The following is a 17,574-nucleotide window of genomic DNA, read 5'->3' on the forward strand; positions in this document are numbered from 1 at the left end:
TTGTACGAATGAGCAGTGGCAGTTACAACCCAAGTTCCAAAAAAAATTGGGACATTATTTAAAATGTGTATAAAAACAAAGTTTAATGATTTGCAAATCTCATAAACTCATATTTTATTCACAATAAAACATAGAAAACAAACTAAATATTTAAATTAGAATAACATAATGGGCACAACACAAGTCTTGAAAAGTAAGTGGCACTGAAAAGAGAAAGCTGGAGAAACATTTTGCAGCTAACTAGGTTCACTGGCAGCAGTAACATGACAAATATAAAAAGAGCATCTCAGAGTTTCTCAGAAGTATAGAAACCAGAGATTTACCAGTCTTAAAAACATATAAAAAAATTACAGAATAATGTTCCTCAATGCAGAAAATTTTACTTTGAGTATCTCCTCATCTACTATACATAATATCAAAAGATTTGGAGAAGATCTGGAGAGATCCTTATGTGGCCTCTTTATATTTTACTGTGTCCCAACTTTTTTGGCATTGGGTTTTCTCGTCAAAGGAGCATAGCTCGTTTTTATTTCACTTTTCATTTTCATATTGATATGCACAGACTATGTGACCAATTTAAGACTATTCTGTACACGAATTATCTGAATTATCAAGCCTGTGATGTAATGGCATTGTCCCATTAAGTCTGCGTTATTAGGTGATATTTGTTCCACTGTGAAATAATTCTTTTAGTTTGAGCAGAACTGTAGAAGCTGAAACTGAAAAAAGAAGTTTAATGTATTTAGTTCATTATTATTATTATATATTATAAGGACATAAAAATGCAGAACTGGTGTTTGATGTTTGCTTGTTTCATCACAATGATTGACCGTCAGAATCTCCAGCGAGTACATCTGTTCCTCTACATGTGTTTCGAGAAGACACGTCCCTCCCACAAAGACCAGCAAGTGTTTGGTGAAACACACTTTCATAGGTTGTCTATGTTGCAGAGTTGCATTAATGCGACTCATTTTCATTCCAACAACACTGGAATTGTCTACAGCTTCTTTCCCACATGAACCCTCTGCAAAACTTTGCGATTTCTGGAAGTTTTTCTCTGATTCACAGATGCAGGTGATGTATTCATGACCTTCCATGTCTGTGAAAAACTCATAGGTGTGCAAGAGTGGTTTCTCAACTGGTGATTATAATAGAAATATGACGTGGAATGTACCTTTCGGCAAAATCTGTTCACAGATCAAAGACACAGACTCTCGGAGTAAAGTCATTTTTGTTTTGATCCAAGTCAAAACAAAACAAAACAAGCAAGAATGATAAGGCTTTGATAGAGATTATGAAAAAAATGCAATACATTTTGTTTTTTGGTACATTAACAGCTTCTAACTTCCATTTTCCCCATTCTGATTTCCTTCAGGACCCACATTTTTTCTAAGATAGTTAACTCAAAGGTGCACAGTTCTTCATGTTACTTTTGCATTTATGCATCATGCAATAGACAAAACTTCTCACATACTTCATGAATTATCAGTCCCACACCCTCTGATGTAATGGAAGTTCATCTTCCAGTTAAGTCTGCATTAAAAGCTGACAGTTGTTCCAATGTTAAATCATAATTTTATTTTAAGCTGGAGTGGAGATATCAAATTGAGAAGAAATGTCAAAGAATCAACAACAGAAAATCATAAATGGAAAGAGTTTAATGTATTAATTTTTTCTCTTTTTCTTTACATATTTTAAGAACACTTATAATGTAAAATGGAACACAATTTGACAACCATTGATATTGCTATGCATTCTGAATGGTTGCACGTAGGTTTGCTTACATAAACATGTATAAGACAGCTTGTAAAATCAGTGTACAAATGGTCAGCCAAGTATAAACTTCAGTCCTTCTAAACTAGAAGTACAAACAGGAAAACAGAGGAATTCAAAAACAACCAGAACCCTAAAAAATTACATTTAACAAGCTAAGAATACATTTGTATTAATTTGTAAATTCAGAGTAAATATATAATTTTTTTCCTTTATATAGTACACTTAAAAAGAACAATTTTAAGCTGAAAGGACCCCAAAGTGCTTTCTAGGTGAGGCCAATATTATAACAAAGCAAGTTCAGTTGTATTTTTAAGAACCTTAAATACCTTCACGAATATAATCATGTTTTAAGTTTTGTTTTTTGACCAACTGACTAACAGTCTAATGCTTGTGGGTTTTTCAGTCATCATCCACAATCTTTTCTTTCCCTTTGGAGTAAGCTGGATTCTAGGCCCACACTTCAGCAAGTTGACAACCAACTACTCTTTCACAAGGATGTTGCAGGCAACAGGGCCTCTAAAGGTGAACCCCAGGTAGAAGGTGATGTTTTCATTACTATGAGGCACTGAAGGTGCATTAACAGGCCTGATATTGAACTTCTTTTTCTTAGGACCTTCAAGATAAACCACACGATCTTCAGTCCACCCAGAAACCCGCTTCAGCATTGTGGCAATCTCTGGCATCTTCCATGCCTCACCACTAAACCACTTCATGCGTTTCTCAGTGACTGAGAACCACTTGGTGATTCTTTCAAACTTTTTCTTGTGAACAAACTTGTCCAATCCATTCCCATTGCCCAGAAAAAAATGGCTATAAATCCTTCTCTTCCGCTGAGGAATGTCTTTCATCTTGCTCCAGTAACCCTTTTCAAGGTGTTCGACTGCTGATTGTACAATTTCATATTTGGTTTCTTTCTCGTGCTCTGTGTCGTCATCCTCTGGCCAGAATAGCAATGTAAGCAAGAACAGGGCACTTGGCAAACATTTCCTTTTATCAGATGGAAACTGACAACAAAGTGCTTGTAGATCTTTCAAATGAGCAACCTTGTGAGTTTGCGGTGACAGGCAGTTCAGAGAAATATGGGCCACAATGTAATTAACAATGTCCCTTTGACTGAATTTGGCTTTTAATGGATTACTGGGGTAGAAAGAAATTATATGCTCTCTAAGTTTTACTGCATCCCTCTGATCAGTTAGCTTGGAAAGGATGGATGTTATATTGCCGCCACCAAGATGATAGATGATCATGCGTTTTTGGAAAGGAGTGAGGTTGGATGCTGTAGGACTGCAGTAGAAAAAGCTTCAATGAAGTACTTGCCATACTCAGAGGATTTTATTGCCAACCACTTCAATGGATGACGTATCTTCCCCTCAGGGCCTTCAGGCGTCTCTTCTTCATCTGAATCAATGTCTGTCTGGAAATAACTCAGGTCCTCTGAGATCCTTTCCAAAGTGTCAAATCAAATCAAATCAAATCAAAATTTATTTATATAGCACATTTTTAAGACCTGTCTTCCATTGTCTGGCACAGTTTTTTCAAATGGTCATGAAATGGTTCCCAAGCATCTTTAACTTCCACTGGGATGTAATCTGATGTTAGGTACTTCATACACTCTGAGTGACCATTGGATCTGTTTGCAAATACTTGCAATGAAAAGATCAGTTTGAGAAGGCCCAGCCCAACCTCAACTTCAGCATAAAACCCTGAAGTGTTGACATGTTGCATCTCAGCATCAGCTGCTCTCTGACATTCTTGAAAACACTCAAGTGCTTTCAGTGCAGTTTCCACAGCATCTGCTGTGTTTTGCGCCGTCTTTGGTACATTTTCAATTGCTTTACATTTTGCTTGAAACCATTTCTTATATACCTGTCCCTTTGTGTCAAGTATATAAGAGTTGTTGGGCAGCTGTTTAGCTGCTGTCTCTGCCCAGTGTTTAGCCTCATAAAACTTTTCATAAGTATAATGAAGACGAGCAAGTTGTTGTGCAAAGAATGGATCATTATGGAACCGCTCGAATGCTTCCTTGAGCAACTCAATTGCTTTGTCCGGGCTTTTCTCATTTTCACACACATGCTCAATGAAAGGAGAGAAAAAGCTATCTCCTTTGCTTATCCTGGATCTCCGAATGAAAAGTTGTCTCAAAATTGTGAGATACTCATCCCTTCCAAATCTGTGCTCAAAGAGCACATCCTCGTGGAGCAAATCCATCGCCAAACTGCTTTGAGTTTGTTGGGGTCCCAGAAGTTGTTGAAGAATTTCTTTTGCAACAAGTGGGTGGATGATTCTGATTGATTCAATGTGCGTCTTGTCATCTCGAAGGTGCAAGAAGACTAGCTTAGCCTGATCACTTGGAGATCTCTCAAACTCGTAGTGGCGAAACCTCTCCAAGTGGATCGTTAAGGCAAGCAAAGCTTCACAGTGCGATTGAGAGATGAAAGAGTTTTGAACATATGTGTTCAGCAATGCTACATAGTGAATGAGTCGAGTGACAACAGAGTGACGGTCAATGTCTTGGAGCAGATGTTTCACAAACTGATGAACGTAAACCTCACTGAATCCTTCACTCATCAAAACAAATGTCAGAATGAATTGAGGTTCATATCTTTCCTCGAGTGCCTGCCGTTTTCCAGAAAACGTTCTCTTCTCTTGATCAGATAGTTTATGAGTGACAGACACATTCTGTAAAGGAGACTCCTTGCATTTTTTCTCTGGATCATGGGAGCGTCTGCAGCTCAACAAAATGAAACATAGAGTACCATACTGGATTTGTTTTTCGTTTATGGCACCCTCTAGTTCATACCTGAGCTCATCTAGATATTCCTTGTCTGAGTCTTCAGTGAGGAGCAGCACAGGAAGACATCTCTGTGGATCCTTTTCTTCATATTCTCTTAGTTCAACTGCATGTTGTGCAACAACAGAAACTGGATATGAGGGCTTCACAACTGCACACCTTAGACTTTTTCTGTTGTTCCACAGCACTTGTCTTGCCACAGTGCTTCCACCACTTCCTGGGTGATGGTAGATGTTTATGATATTCACTGGAGTCTGGTCTGCATTATATTTCAAGGCATCGTTGAGAAGTTTGGAAGTATTGTGATAAGCATCTCTTTCAATGACCTCTCCAGCATATTTGTTCTCAGCAAGCCAGAAATTCAACCAGGTCACTCTCCCACCATGGTAGAACTGGCGCTCAATGTTTTCTTTTTCCTCATTGATGAATTCTTTGCATGTTTCATCACAATGATTGACCGTCAGAATCTCCAGCGAGTACATCTGTTCCTCTACTTGTGTTTCAAGACGACATGTTCCTCCCACAAAGACCGGCAAGTGTTTGGTGAAACACACTTTCATAGGTTGTATATGTTGCAGAGTTGCATTAATGTGGCTCATTTTCATTCCAACAACACTGGAATTGTCTACAGCTTCTTTCTCACATGAATGCTCTGCAAAGCTTTGCCACTTATGGAAGTTTTCCTCTGATTCACAGATGCAGATGATGTCTTCATGGCCTTCCATGTCTGTGAAAAACTCATAGAAGGTGTGCAAGAGTGGTTTGTCAACTGGTGATGTTAATAGGAATATGACCTGGAATGTACCTTTTGGCAAAATCTGGTTACAGATCAAAGACACAGATTTTTTAAATTGAATCATTTTTGTCTTGATCCAAGTCATTTCGTCACATGAAGTTTCATTTCCTTTGAAGTCAGTGCGGCCATTGCAAAAGATCCAACTAGTTTGATCAAATAAATGCAGATGGTTTGTGAATTCTTTGATGCTTGTGCCAGTGGATATTCTGTAGCTTTGCAAAAAATGCATGTTTGCAGCACGGTACTCGAGGTATCTATTGCAAAGACCTGATATCTTTGAGTCTGGGTCAAAGTCGAACACGCAGAAAATATTCATGTTAATCAGCCAGTCAATGTTACAAAGGTCATCAGGTTTGAATTTGTTTGTTACGAGTATGAACCATTTTTCCTTTTCAATGAATTTCTTACCACTGGTCATCAGCATGGTGAGTTTCCTTCCAAGGTCTTGACACACTTCTGGAGCAATAAGGAAATGATTTTTTTCTGCTTCTTCTCTTTGAGCATCACGATCTTTGACTCTTTGGTAAAAGTCACTTAGGTCCTTGTCACTCACTGGCTCCGTTTTTGAACCCACTCTTCGCAAAATCATCTCTTTCTCAAACTCTACTTTGTTTGTTGATTCTTTGAAGTTTGGCAGACGGACTGCATACACTTTGTTCTTGACAATACTTATTAATGGCACAATGTCAACCTCTACCACATATCGCTTTTCTGTACTTTGTCGATCTATAACCTCAATGAACCTTGGCGGTCGCACACACTGGCGTATGTGCTCTTTGTCAGAGTTGAAACTCCTTTCAATGTCGTCCAAAGCATCGACATAAATATCCGTGTCTGTTACAGGGATACCAGTTATCTCACCGTGCACATATTCTCCATCCTCCTTGCTGTCCATCACACCAAAGTGTATTGTGCCATTTGATCTGATATTCATACAACCAGCTGCAAATTTAAGAACCTCTTTGGCAAACTTAGCTTGGAGTCTTGTGCGATCCAATGTAGCAGCTACAGCAAAAGACTTGAATTCGTGGCATGGCGATATCAGATTAAAATCACCTGATTCAGGCTGCAGGATGCTTTTTTTCACATATAAAAAATCAATCCCTTCTTGATCAAATGGCCGTGGTTTACAGTCTTCCTTTGAGATTAACACACATTGTTCCTGAGAAGCGTGGTTCTCCTCAAAGACATCTTGTTCTGTCTCTGTAGTTTGTGCTGGAGGACCATCACTTACTGTTGAAAGAGACTGAACCAATTTCTGACTCCTCTTTTCCTCAAACTCAGTTCTTTTGGAACCAGTAGTTTTTTTCTTTTCTTGACATTTTTGCTGGGAGTTGATAAGCTCATCTCTTCTCTTAATAATCAAATGAGCAGGCCCTGACTTCATGTAGATTTTTGTTTTTAGAAAGTCCTCATTTAGTGCAAGTAGGATTTGTCCATTTACTTCTTCTTCATGGAGCTTTTCTATGTACTGTTCCTTCACTCCAATTGATCTTAGCCAAGTGCTTACTTCAGATTCAGTCCAATTCTTGGGTGACTGCTGAGGTGTGTCAGCTGTGAAAGGACAAAAAAGCAAAACAAAACATGAATTACCCTATGCATAAAAACATCAGTTAAATAAATAATATGTGTGACAATAACTTTTTTATTTAAGACAAAAACTGACAATATATTATACCGCTTCTTTATTTTGAAATTCCTTGTATATTAAAAAAAATTTTCGCCGTTCCGCCTAATCGCATTATGTATGTGGCGAGAGTCAAGCTGCATACATAGTTCACCAGAGCAGAACTCATATTCTTTTACATACTATGGAGGCATTTTTTAATTTCTCTGCAGCTCCAGACTGAAGATATCAAGGATCTATGTTTTATCATCTGAGAAGGAGTCCCCTTCACCAAAGAAGCAAAAACATAAAGGAAAGGGAATGTCATCTGGATAAAATGTCGCCTCAAGCCTCATATCCTGAGCTTAAATTGGGGCTCTAACACATGGAAATGCTTGATGACATCCGTAACCCCTTTTCTCTAAAAACCAAGTGAGATATCTCACTGTGGGAAGTGCCCTCTGGCGTGACCAATCATGGAAGCTCTACTACCACAATGTCTCTCGAAGACGAACCAACAATTTCGAGGACACGGGGTCCACAGACATCCTTTTATAATAGCCCCTGTGCCATAGATGTGACATAGGCTTCATTCTATGAGAGGTAGCCCAGGACACAAAGAATTGGTTGCTTTTCCTAAACCCCTGAGTCCTGTTTAGCTAAATGCATAATGCGCAGACAGGACAAAGTGAATTAAGCCGCCTCTGGCTCTCATCAGCAAATGGCCGGTGGATGAAAAGCTGATAGCTCCAATGGTAGACTCCCTAACCTTAGACACAAAGGTAGGCTTAGGGCACAGAGCCACCTTTCTATAATTTGGGAAAAACTGTAGACAGGAACTGTGCATAGAGGTTCGCCTGGCCAAACCTCTATGCACAACTGGTGCACGATTTCTGTATTGAGTGTCCATTCTCCATAAAGAAGATCTGGAGAGCAGATCTGCAGCAGTTTTCAGTGCCTACCAGCCCAGTTAAATACAAGCTCTTAATGAGACCAGCTTTCTGTTGCGAAACAGAGCAACCATTTGACCTGCTTCAACACACCAAGTGTGTGGAAGCAGGTCAAATGGTTGCTCTGAACTGCTTCAACACACCTGGTGAAAACCCTTGGGGCAAGGGCCGATCCCAAATGGAGGGTTTGATATTTGTAGGCTATGCCCTGGAAGACAAACCTTAGGAATTTCCTGTGTGCTGGACTAAAGCTTATGTGGAAATCATTCTGTAGATGTGAACCAGTCACTCCATCAAATAGATCAAAACAGCACAATTTGTGTTAACATCCTAAATTTGTAGTTTCTGAGATGAGAATTGAGGGAGCGTAAATCCAGAATGGGACAGAATGAGGAAATATCTGGAATAAAAGTCTAGATTAATTTCCTCTTATTGCCCCTCGGCTAAAGAGAGAGGAGATTTTGCTCTCTAAAGCCTTTGTGGCTTCCCCTGTAGCAACTGAACCCACGCCACTGAAAGTGGGTAGTTTTGTTGCAAACTGTAGTCTGTAATCCCTGGCAACAGTTGTTAACACCCATGGATTGACTGCACATGTATCTCTGGCAGCTAATGGCCCTGGGGGATGTCTCAGGTGACAGACTGACCTCCACTTTCAGATTTTTTTTGTAAACACCCTTGACTCTATGCCTGGCTGTGGCTGTGGTAGTGGGGTTTTTATTTATTTTTTTTATCACCCATAGAGGTCCAGAAAATAAGATCAGTGACGATACATATCTCCACCCAAACTGTAGGAGTACCTTTATCCAGCAGGTGGCCCAAGTCCTGAAACAGCTCAGCCTAGTAGGCTGAGAGCAGGGGGAAGCAGTTTGAAGATGACTTTGAAGATGATGGAGAGGGGACAGCAGCACTAATACAGAACTGTCAGATTAGCATCTATAGGAATGTCTATAGACACTATATCTTCATTGTGCATTCATATTCTGCTTGTAAATAAAGATATCTAACTATGTCACACATGGCTCAAGCCTTTTTAGATGTTTTTTTTGGGGCGACCGTGGCTCAGGGGGTTGGGAAGCGTATCTGTAACCGGAAGGTCGCCGATTCGATCCCCGGGCTCTCTGTCCTGGTCGTTGTGTCCTTGGGCAAGACACTTTACCCTACCGCCTACTGGTGTTGGCCAGAGGGGCCGATGGCGCGATATGGCAGCCTCGCTTCTGTCAGTCTGCCCCAGTGCAGCTGTGGCTACAACCATAGCTTGCCTCCACCAGTGTGTGAAGGTGAGAGTGAATGAATAGTGGCATTGTAAAGCGCTTTGGGTGCCTTGAAAAGCGCTATATAAATCCAATCCATTATTATTATTATTATTACTACTAATATTTGAATACACTTTGTGGAAAAAAAAAAAAGATGTAAGCCTGTGATTCTGAGCTTACAAACAACTGATCTTTTTTTCCCCTCACAGGACAGCCACTGCAAATATATGCTTTACAGAAGCATGTACTTTAAAGAGGATATAAGTAAATAGCATACGTATTTAAAATTAGCTCAGTCTTAAAAATATGCAGCAATGATATTAATCAATTTAACACTGATAGGGAACATTTTTCTACAGATATATTATTTTTACTTTTGAAACTTTATGTACAATTTTCTAATAATACCTTTATGTGTATTGAGGTGTTTTCATAGTATTTTATTGCTGCTTGAAAATTCCCCCACAACTTGTCATTTTCAGCTAATAATAAATCCTACTATATTAGCAATACTTTATTATTATTAATAACAATAATAATAATAATAATAATAATGAATACCTACTATATTTTTAGTAATATAGTAGGTATTTATTCAACTAAAGAAGCTGTAACATTTAAAAGTTCTTAAGCCAGGAAGAAGGACAATATGGTGAAGATGTGAAGATGTCCATGTAAAGTGCATACATCTAAATATGTTTTAATCTGACTTAATTTTGTCATGTTAAGTTGGTGTAGTAGAGCAGTGGTACCGGTCGTTTGGTACCGGGCCCCGAGAGTTGAGGCTCAGGTGTGAAATTTATGGTTTTCAGGGTTTTTCAGAGTTTTTATTGTTAACTTGGTTTCCCTGGGTCTTTTCCCGTGTTGTAGTAGTGTGTCTTATTTTGAAAGAAATGTTTACGCGTTACCATAGCAACCAGAGAGCATGTTGTATTTATCCGCGACACCTTAAAGGCCGTCGGTGAAAATATTGTCTGCCATTAAACCGGTCCGTGGCGCAAAAAGGGTTGGGGACCGCTGTAGTAGAGGATGATGTTTGTACTAAAGCAGTTACCATAGCTCAGATTTAGCAAATAGTCATTTTCAGCTGTCTGGTTATTATACACTGATGATAAAGCCAGTTAAACATGGAATGTTTAAAACAACAAAGTACAATTAGTCTACAGAAACCTAAAAGTATCATGTAAGAAAAAAAAAAGGGATCTCATAAAAACAAACTTCACTCACCCATGATTTCCTTTCTTGTTTTGTCACACATCAGTATTGGTTTTTACTTATCACATTCCATCTGTCAAAAAGAAAAATCGTCACATTAAGTCCTGTATTATTTTTGCTGGGTCATTTATGTTGTCAAATTTTATCATTAACTTTTGAAACTGGAACTGACTATAACTTTAGTAAATTTTATCTTTCCTGATAGAGTTATTGTACCAAATGTCTCCTGAATCCAATGCGAAATACTGTCAGATTTTACATTAGAATTTACACATTAAAAATATTCAAGAACAGAGCTTACTGATATAGGATCTTTAAGGCAGAATACTAGAGAAAAAAAACTCACGCAGTGTTGTGTAATTTATCATTAGACACTAATGTATAGTATAAGGTGCATGTTAACCTTCATCTGATGAACATATTTTGCATTCATGGACTACCAAAGGTAATTAATGTCGTCTAAGAAAACAGACTATTATTATTTTTGCTACTTTTTGTTTCTTTACATATTTTGTCAACCAAAAATCTGTACTAGTTTTCATGAGTTTACATTTGCATTTTAATGATGAACTAATCTGGGTCATTTAGACTCCAATATAAAATAACTGAAATAAAAACACAACCAGGCAGCCCAGAGTCAAAATCTATCCAGTGTGCTGGGTCTACCCAGAGGCCTTCTCACAGTGGAACATTCCTGACAGACGGAAGGGGTTCGGACGTCCCTTCAACTGGCTCTTTCCAATAAAGAGGAGCAGCACCTATACTCTGAGCCTTTCCCGAATGACCAAGCTCCTCGTCCTATCTCTAAGCTAACTGCTGTCGCTTTTGTCTGCAGTCTCATTCTTTCAATCACTATCCACAACTCATGATCATTGGTAAGGGTAGGAATGTAGATGGACTGTAAATCGACTGTTTCCCGCTCGCACTTCACCACCGCAAACCAGTACAGTGTTGCTACTGATGCTGCACTAGTCTGTCTGCCAGTTACCCAGCTCTCCCCTCAGCCTCCCCTCACTGGTAAACAAGACCTTAAGAAACTCTGCTTGGGGCAGCAACTCATTCGCAACGCACACTTCGCCCTTTTCCCAACTAAGAGCAATGGCTTCAGATTTGGGGCTGTCGATTCTGTTCACAAACACTTCACACTCAGGTGACACTGTGACCACTAATCTCTCCAACCTCTACTTCCTGTCTGCGCCTAGAAATTTTCAGTTCATTTTAATTCTATTCTACTGAAATAGCATCAAAATCACACCAACAATGGTTAACTAAGAGGCACAGAGAGTGGAGTGTTGAAGGTAAATTGCTACGCACCATCTGATATCCTCTGATATCCTCGTGTCGGTGTTGTTCCCACATCATCATAATAAATGTTGTGTCAAGTTTCAACATTGCAAGTGACCAATCACATTGTTGTGATGTCATACTTTTGCGACTTTGGAAAAAAAACGCCTTAAAAAAAAAAAAAAGAATCTACTTAACGTGCGTAGTGATGGGATTTCCGGCTCTTTTGGCTCGACTCACTAAAAATAGCCAGCTCTTTTGGCTCCCAACGGGCTCTTCAAGTTGTTTTGTTGCTTTAATTTATTTATTATTAACAACAATATAAAATTGTGCACAAAATGAATTCCTAATGTAAAAAACAACTCTGGTTTTATTTATATGTGTTTATATATAAATATATATTGGAGTTTGTACCTGTTTTGAAGTTTGTACGTGCTTTGTCTGTAGGTGCCACCGTAAATATACTTTTATTTATTCACTCCACATGAAATGTAATAAATAAATCATATAATACAAAACCCAACTATTTACATTTTAAACTTTTAACTATTTAAATTTTCAGCTTTTTCCTTTTAAACAAATTTAAAGTGAAACAACACAAAACACTGCAAACCACAACACAATTAAATATAAATTAATATATGAAGACAAAAAGAAGATGCACATTCTCTGTCATATGGGCCTGCAGGAATAAACTTTCTGAATCCTTTATCATCCGCAACTGAAAATAGTTGTGGATGATTATTATACCTTTCTAATGTGACGTTGTTGTCCCTGGCTCTCTTTCTCTCTCTTTCCCTCCCGCTCTGTTCCTGTGCTACTGCGAGTGCAACTACCGCCCCTCCCTCCTCTTCCCAGCGCAAAACACAAGGCTCGCGTGCGGAGTGAAGCGTAAAAAAGGGCGAGAGAGAGGGTGAGAGAAAGAAAGAAAAAAAAACCAAGGCTCCCAATAAGGAGCCGGCTCTTGTTGTTCACTTCAAAGAGGCGGCCAAGCCGCACGTGTGTTTGTTTGGGAAGCAGCCAGCGCGTAATGGAGGAAATGAGTGCGCCGACTAGAAAAATCAACCGAGCGTGACCGAAGAGAAAACAGATGATGGTTCCAATGCCGGAGAGATTGTCGAACGGAAGAGCCATAGAAGTTCCGTAGTGTGAAGGTATTTCGGCTATTTCAAGTCTGACAAAAAACAGAGTAGCGTGCACTGTAAATTGTGCCGAAAGCAAGTCTGGAAATACAATAAACTGGTGCATGCGTCACACTGTGCGCCACGTTATTGTTTCGGTGAAATGAATTTCTACAATACTGTTACTGTTAATTCTACTCTCTGCAGTGTTTAAATGCTTACATATACACACAGTTACTGTCCGTCCACACATACGACTCTGTTCTGCTTCTATGCCCCAGCTTTGTTTACTTTTTCCCACCGAGGCTTCTAGACTTCTGATTGGCCAGCATTTCTGCACGGTTAGGAATCTAGCGCCACCTGCTGCTTTGGCATGTTCATAGCAGCGTTTTCCTTCATTTCTGCCTTTATGTGTGGACGGGATTATTTTTTAAAACGAAAACGGAAAATCTCCGTTTTCAAAAACACCCGTGTACGTGTGGACGTAGCCTCAGTCTCTGACTGGAAGCGCTAATTCGTCATTCGGCTTTTGTCAGACTAAAGTAACTGTTAAAACTGTTTGAAAAGCTCAGCTATACAACAAGGAGAGATTGAGAATTTCCTTTTAGTTCTCAGTTTATTTGATATTGACAAAAGTTAGTCAGTTTTGTCTGTTCTTCTGTAAAACAAACTAAGATTTATGTTTAGAATTAATATTTTGTTTCTAAGTGGAATTGACAATTTAGTCTGTTTCATTTGTTCTATTTTGAAACTTAAACGCTTTAGCGGCTGCCTTTTGTGTAGTTTGCAATATTTGCCTTTATTTATCTGAAAAAGTCTCATGTTCCTTAAGTACATCTACCCTGTTGAACTTATTATGGGAAATAAATATTTAAATAAAAACAAGCTGCTGATTATTTCACATTTTACTTGTGAGCAACGGCACATTTAAATCTTACAAATATAGTTATTTGGCTTATATCGTGATAGATATCGTTATCGCCTGAAATGAAAAAAACATCGTGATATGAAAAAATCTCATATCGCCCAGCTCTACTGGTAACAACTGTAAAGTAGGGAGGAATGTTCTCACGCAGGACAAGATCCCTGACTGGAGGTCAAAGACCATTGCCATGTGGAAGGACCACGAGAGGAACAAATCAGGGAGCACTGAATCTGAACCATGGCATTTCCCCATCAGTAGCCAATCACAAATATTTCGTGTTTTCATACGTCTAATATATGCTTTGAATTGTACTTCACTTCTCCGTGTGCAGACTGCCTGACATAGAAAAGTCCACAGCTGTGCGGCCTGAATCTTTAACTGCCCGGTAATAAATGATAATGCAATTTCATGAATACAATATTTCATATCATTTCACTTTTTATCTGAAAAATGTTACAGCCTTTGAAATTAACATGTTCTAGTACACCTCACGCTCCCCTTTCGACTTACCATCGTTTGCTGCAGGTATCGCTTCCATGTTAAATAGGATGGCCGCCGTCAGCCTTCAGCAATCTGTAAAATTAAACCAGTCAGGTGTTAGACTAAGTAAACAGTTAATATGCATATTTTAATACAATTTAGTGCAGGGGAATAGTGCAGTTTGTTTTTGCTGTGTAAAACAAACGGCGGTCGATGGAGCAGTTAAAAAGTTCCCTTTTCTTCATTATTGAGTTTGTTGATCAGGTGCTTTGATGAAGGATATCCACAGAGCAAATTCCTGCTACCTTTTCCCCAGAAAAGGTGTTAACGGTGATTACAGGAACAGCGCTGCTGTTTTGAACGCTAGAAGCACATTTTCTTTCACTCTGAGCTCACTGCTTCGGTAACGGCTCCGTCTCTTTGCTCCTTGTGTTGTGTAAACAGACTCTGCCTCCACGTTAGTGTGCTAGCGTCATCATCACTGCTGCTGTTGTGGCATCTTTTTTTTTTCTGTTTAAAAACTGGGGCTGTGTGGGCTTAACATGATCACGCGTTTTTATTCATAACCTGCTCCCAAATAATGCATTTGTATTGCAGGTCTGTTTTTAGTCGTAAACAGTGGCGGTCCTAGCCTCCCCCACCCACCCACACCCAAAACATATTAAGGATTGTAATTAACATAAAACTGTTGTCGGAGCCATACCGAATTTCACCAGAGAAACACACACACACACACACACACACACACACACACACACGAAGAGAGAGAGAGTATGCATTACATGCAAACGGCTACTAAACCGCCATCATAATTCGTCATACAATGAGAACAGGACAACAATTGACAATGACTAATTAATATTAAAATCTGTAACCTAATATATTTTTTGGAGTTTAGTCTGTTACTGTTACTATTTTTACCATTTCTTCTTGGAGCAACTGTAACCCACATAATTTTCTTTAGGGATTAATAAAGTATTCTGATTCTGATTGTTTCAGGATGACCTGCCATTATCCAATGACACATCTGCTTACCTGTATCTTTTTCTCGTTTCTCCTCTTCTTTTCTATTTTTTCTAAACTGAGCACCTGATGGCTTTGAACTTTTCTTGTCCATCTTCCATTGGTTTTAATTTTGCACTCCAGTATGACCACAAATCCACCAACCCGAGGATCACCACAACATAACCTAACAGACCTACACCTTAGTTCACAGATTCACTTTGTCTAAGGTGTATTTCTGGGATTTCACACAACCCAGGATTCAAATCATGAATACATAATGGGCTTGGATTTACATCATTATGAATGAAATGTGCTCTATTTGGAAGCAGCCGGCCCCCCTCCCCTTTCGGCAGGTTGTGTGTGAGACTTTAAATCATCAAACTGTAAATTATAAATTGTTATTGATCCCTTTACCCCTGGTCCTAAAGTGTATATTTATTTTCTTACTCTTCTTATATTTATTGTTTGTTTACTTGCACTGCTGTAACTGGAGCCTTGTCTCTCTATATACTGGACTGTATGTAGCGGAGATGACAATAAAGTTTACTTTGACTTCAGCAGCAAGCAGGCGCACCGAGGGCTGTCGCGCTTACTTTTCACGTTTCGAAAAAACATCGGTGCAAATTATAAATCTGTCATAATGTCTGGTGTTTTCGTGTTTGTTGTTTGCTTTTATTTTTGTTTTATTCTGCGAGCTGGTTATTAGATGCTGCTCCAGCCAGAGAATCCTCCGCCGCCCCGCCCTCTCCACACTGTGCCGCAAGCAGCAGGCGCACCTCGCTAACTAGTGATGGGATTTCCGGATCTTTTTAGAGAGCCGGCTCTTTCGGTTCGACTCACTAAAAAGAGCCGGCTCTTCAGGTTGTTTTGTTGCTTTAATTAATTTATTATTAACAATAATATAAAATTATGCACAAAAGGAATTACTAACGTAAAAAAAAAGTGGTTTTATTTATATACGTTTATATATAAATATATGCAGTGGCCCCTAGAGACAAAACAAGTACAAACTCCAAAACACATTTCTAGCATGAACTGAACTTCCAAAGCAGAGCTACTAGATCACTTAAATTACACAATTGAAAGCATGTGTGTATTGTTTGTGTATTTATACACAGGCACTCATATATATTCAAATAATTTTAAAAAAGCAAAAAAAAGAGAGAGGGTGAGAGAAGGAAAAAAGAAAAACCCACGTGACGGTCGCGATAAGGACCCGGCTCTAAGAGCCATTTCGTTCGCGAACGACCCATCGCAAACGGAGGGCGCCCTTGCTCCCAGCAAATGGGCGATAGAAAACCGATCGGTGCCAAGGCCATTCCCAGTACGCGCTGGCTGATGTCGGGGCAGCGTAAGTACGAGCAATTTTTTTATCCGCCCCCCACCACGATGCCGCCCCGGGCAACCACCATGAGCCTACAAGACATTTCAATATTCCACATTTTCATCCCCATTGCATGACGTGGCGTGGTTTCATACTACATACACAAACACACAAAACATGGCAAGGCAATTATCCTACCTTGGCGAAGTACCGACAGTCTTTTCTCTGCTCCAGAATGCAGGCTTATAGAGGAACAAAGAAAGCAGTGCCGCCTGTGTGCGATGTGTTGTTTGCACGGTGTGCTGCCCGATCCGTACCGGAAACCTGATCAGTACCCCGCATGCGCAAATCTTACGTCACTTCCTTTCTTTGCCAACATTGCGACATTCAATATATTTGAATGATACGTGTGTTTTTTTTTTAAACTTTATTTAATAAACAATGAGTATACAACATACGAACAGATGAAGTATACAAAACTATTTGAATGATACGTGTCACTACCCGATCCGTACCGGAAACCCGATCGGTACCCCGCATGCGCAAATTTTACGTCACTTCCTCTCTTTGCCAACATTGCGACATTCAATTTTTTTTTTTTACTTTATTTATCACATTTTAGACATACAGTCAAGTAAAACAGGGATCACATAAAAGATGACATTGTGGTAGTACAATGAGGAACAGAAAGAGTGACAAGGACAGTGAGACAAAAGTGAGTACAAAAAATAAAATAAATTAAGGGGAACATAAATAAACAAAAGTTTGCAAAAGCCAAAATCAAGTTAGCAGTTTCAATCGCTTATAGATGTTAACAGTCTTGAGAGCCTTAGTGTTTTTGATGAGGAGATTGTCCTTATATATTGTGCAAGTTCCATTTTTAATACAAGAAGTTCAGGCTTTCTGCCGAGGACTTTGCTTTTGTGTATATGAAATTTTGCCAAAAATAAAACCAAATTTATAAAGAAGAAAGCATCATTGTCCTTGTCTTTAAAATTATAATAGCCAAAGATAACATCCTTATAGTATAGTTGAAGATTAGGGAGAA

The 17,574-nt window shown here is 39.1% G+C and overlaps 1 pseudogene across 1 annotated transcript; it reads right to left on the bottom strand.

Annotated features, from left to right (window-relative positions):
* Positions 1 to 54: 54 nt before the first annotated feature.
* LOC146576093 (sterile alpha motif domain-containing protein 9-like) lies at positions 55 to 16,858 on the bottom strand (annotated as a pseudogene). The gene is made up of 5 exons (XR_014892213.1): positions 16,725 to 16,858; positions 14,228 to 14,290; positions 10,400 to 10,460; positions 3,284 to 6,917; positions 55 to 3,227 (listed from the first exon to the last, which is right to left on the bottom strand). The product of XR_014892213.1 is annotated as a sterile alpha motif domain-containing protein 9-like (transcript).
* Positions 16,859 to 17,574: the final 716 nt, after the last annotated feature.

The sequence above is a fragment of the Mchenga conophoros genome, linkage group LG4 (assembly GCF_057382185.1).
Source record: "Mchenga conophoros isolate Kocher_MC1m ecotype Shallow Benthic linkage group LG4, M_conophoros_male_GT1.1, whole genome shotgun sequence".
Lineage (NCBI taxonomy): Eukaryota > Metazoa > Chordata > Actinopteri > Cichliformes > Cichlidae > Mchenga > Mchenga conophoros.